General features: G+C 38.1%; 1 non-coding gene across 1 annotated transcript; it reads left to right on the top strand.

Moving 5' to 3' along the window:
• The first annotated feature begins 1,761 nt into the window (after positions 1–1,761).
• Positions 1,762–1,867, top strand: LOC122752306. The gene has a single exon (XR_006356073.1). It is a non-coding gene; the product is annotated as a U6 spliceosomal RNA (small nuclear RNA).
• Positions 1,868–4,096: the final 2,229 nt, after the last annotated feature.

The raw sequence follows: 4,096 nt of genomic DNA, 5'->3' as shown, positions 1-4,096 counted from the left end.
GGGGAGCTTTCCCACCCAGGAATTCTGGGTAGATGAATACCTTCAGGATGAGGATACTGTGACTGAGGGAGGTTAAATGATTTGCCTATGATCATGAAACTGGTATCAGAAGTGGAATCTGAATCCAGGTCTCCTGACTTCAAGTTCAGTGTTCTATTCATTATAACAGAGAAGTCAAACACACCCAACACTCCTGATTATAGCCCATATCAGATTAAAATGTAATTAGAAAATATTTAACAAAGTAAATAAAAATACAATAAAACATAGATAACATTACTTTTATTTGGGGGGGGGGAGGTGATGAGGGTTAAGTGACTTGCCCAGGGTCACACAGCTAGTAAGTGTCAAGGGTCTGAGGCCAGATTTGAACTCAGGTCCTCCTGAATCCAGGGCCAGTGCTCTATCCACTGTGCCACTGTAGCTATCTCCATAACATTACATTTTAAAACCAAATCTATATGTGGCCCATGGAGATCCTTATGTACATATTAGTGGCTCCTTTTTGAATTGCATTCTCTCAAATACAACCTTCCTGAGGGCAGGGACTATTTCTTAGTTTTTGTCTTTGTATTTCCTACACTGAGCACAGTCCCTTGAATATAATAGGCACTTTGATAAATGTTTATTGAATTATACAAATGAGAAAGTAGGTATATGGATCAATAGTTATGGATTGTTGAGTTGTTCCCTGAACTTGTCTTCTAGAGTTGCCATATTTTCCAGACACACTGGACCTGGAGTATGCAGGAGACCCTCAACATGTTAAGGAAAAGCCCATTCCAGCTGGCACAATTTGTTGTTTGCACTACAAGCTAGACTTCCTGTGTGTCCTTGGAAGTCAATATAGGAGCCAGTCAGTCTGCACCTAACTGAGAAACTTTTTTTTTTTTTGCATAGCTGGGACCCTTGTAGATAAGCAGACCGTCCTATCTTCATGGTCTAGCAGTTTCAAGGGAAAAGAACGCTACTTTTTCTATTGCCTTTCTGCCACCCTTGGGGACAGAAGTAGTCCTTTTCCCTTTCCCTATGACTTCCCCTTTTCCCTGTAATTTGAATACCAAGGCTTTTCCTGTACTACTAGGCTCCTTGGTATAAGGTGTTCCCACATGCATGTACCTTTCTCTTGTAATAAATCCAGTTGCAATGCATGTCTCATGGACTTGTTATATTGTTTTTGGTTAACAGGATTATCATCTTGATCACCATTTATTGGTGTAACTACTAGGTGGTGCTTTCAGGCAAGGTTGGCATTATAAGTAAAAACCAAAAAAGCAGAGGAATTCCCTCCTCATTCTCTCCTAAACTATACCTTTGTAATAATATTTTATTCATTCTTTTCCAAACCTTTCTTTATCCTGTCTAGGAGTGTGACTCTCCTTTAGCCAAAGCCTTTACTCTGCCCCTAATGAGGCACCACCAGTTTCAAAGGGAAGGAAACAAAAGGTGGAGGTTAACTTGCCTTAAATCCCTACTTCTTTTCATCATCTTGGTGGTCTGTTTACATGTAATTTAATAATCCAGGTTAAGTGGACCTGAGTTATGTAGTTAATCTCTCCTGTCATTTAGGAGCTTTTTTTGTTGTTGTTATTGTTTTGGGCGGGGCAATTGGGGTTAAGTGACTTGCCCAGAGTCACACTGCTAGTAAGTGTCTGAGGCTGAATTTGAACTCAGGTCCTCCTGAATCCAGGGTCAGTGTTTTATCTACTGTGCCACCTAGCTGCCCCCATTTAGGAGTTTTAAAAGGTGTTTAATAATTGCTTGCTTTGGCAGCACATCTACAAAAAATGAAAACGATACAGAAAAGATTAGCATGACCCCTGCACAAGGTTTAGACACACATTCATGCACAAAAAATCAAATACATAAGATTCTCTAAGGATTATAGTAGAGTCCCCAAGATAGGACAGAAATAACCCTAACTATTTTGTATCAAGGCTGAAGCCTCTGTCCTTTTTAGTTCTGAGACCCACAAGCCATTGATTGCTTTCCTCCATTGCAGTCTCTCTGTACACAGTTAATAAGAGACATGAATGAATCAAAAAGAAGTTATGACTTCATAATTTTTATTTAAAAAAACAGGAATTAGACATAACAAAGAAATTTGGAAATAAGTCTCTGTCATCTTCAGGCAGAAGTGGGAGAGAGAAGTTAAACCTTCACTTTCTTTTTACTGATCACTAGGAGACACAACACAGATGCTTCAGCCACATCTGTTAGATTTTTGTTTTCTCTAGCAACCTGAAGTCTCAGCTGCTGGAACCAAGCCAATAACATCTAGACTTTAGTCACTGAACAGATATTTCAAAGTACCTGCAGGGGCTTCTTTCTCTACAATCACCAATGCACTATTGTCTCTGTGTTTGCCCTTCTTCAAAACTGGCACTGAATCTCCTCCCTTGAAGTCTTGACTCATTGTCCTCTGTTTCTGTCCATACATTCCCTTGAGAGTCTATTTCCTGGGGTAGGAAGAAAAAAAATTTTGTTTTGCCTGGAGTTACAATTTCTGGAATTCATGGTTAGGTTTCAGAGCCTTTACTGATCTGCAGAGAAGTTGGTCTGAGTCTCTGGTTATACTGGTATTAATATTGTATCTGATTTTTTTCTGTTCTCTTGGTATCTTTTCCTCTTCCTATTCAATAGAAGAAGAGAGGACAGACTGCTTCTGGGAAATTGTTAAGTCCTTTTTAAGCAACCCTAGGTTTCTCCCTGAAACACAGGACCATCTTTTTAAAAAAAATTCTTCTGAGGGGCAGCTAGGTGGCTCAATGGATAGAGCACTGGCCCTGAATTCAGGAGAACCTGAGTTCAAATCCAGCCTCAGACACTTGACACTTACTAGCTGTGTGACCCTGGGCAAGTCACTTTAATCCCCATTGCCTCACACACACACACACAAAAATTCTGGTTACACTTTTATGGATGTGTTATATCGTATACTCCAAAGAATTAAAATGGGGGGTCAGCCAAAGGGCAATGAAGAGATACAAAGTAGGCTTGAGGAGGTTGAAACAGGTTAACAACAAGGAGTTGAACGGAAGAAGCTGAAAGGATGTCATTAGAGATAAGAAGAGGTAACCTGATTATGTAGTGAGGGATGGATAGTAGGCTTGCTGCGTTGCTGCAAAGGAAAGAGATAGCAGAGAAGTTTGGAATCCATACCCTGTGGAGTACATGGACAAGAATCACATAGAATGAGAAAGAGGGGATGGATGGTAATCTGCATCTTTGGATGGAGTACTTACATAAACAAGACCCCAGATCCATTGATGCATTAAAATACTGGGTATCCTCCCAGCTCTGAGGTATCTTATATAATGATCCCTTAATGCTTTTAAAGTAGTATTGTGTGCAGTATGGATTTCTTTGGTTTGTATTTTGAGTGGTCTTCTTAACTTTATGCTAAGTGATATTTCAAATTCCTCATGTATATATATACATATATTCACATACATATTATACATACGTACAATGCATACATACATACATATATACATAGACACGCACATACAGATATCACATTTGGACTGAAGTGAAAGGGTACAAATGTGATGTACTAATGATGAAAGGCGATCATTATAGAAAAGCTGACAAATGTGTTCAATTTTCCATCTATTCCTTGTCCTCTTGCCAGTTTCATTTATGAATGCTCTTGGGATGATATGGCTGATTTGGATCTCATGCCAAGCTTCTGGTAGGCTTGCTTTAATTTATACTGTTTTATGAGGCAAAAGTGCTTCATAAAATATCTTCTACCATATTCATCTGTAGTGTTTTAATAATTATTTTGTAAATGGGTTATTTTGATTATATGAAATTGCAAAGTTTTTACATGAACAAAGTGAAAATAGGATAAGGGAGAGCATCAATTGGGAATTTTTTTTTGTATCAGATGTCTTTGATAAGGGTCTGATATCTAAGAAAAATTAACACAAACATATAATACAAAATAAAATTTCACAATAGATAAATGGTCAGAGAGAAGTAAATGATTATCAAAAGAACTATAAACTATAACAAATATATAAAAGAATGCTCCAAATTACCACTAATAAATACAAATCAAAGCAATTCTGAAGTTTTAATCTCAAACCCA

Source organism: Dromiciops gliroides, chromosome 3 (genome assembly GCF_019393635.1).
Source record: "Dromiciops gliroides isolate mDroGli1 chromosome 3, mDroGli1.pri, whole genome shotgun sequence".
Classification (NCBI taxonomy): Eukaryota; Metazoa; Chordata; class Mammalia; order Microbiotheria; family Microbiotheriidae; genus Dromiciops; species Dromiciops gliroides.
This window is presented reverse-complemented; position numbering and strand designations above follow the sequence as displayed.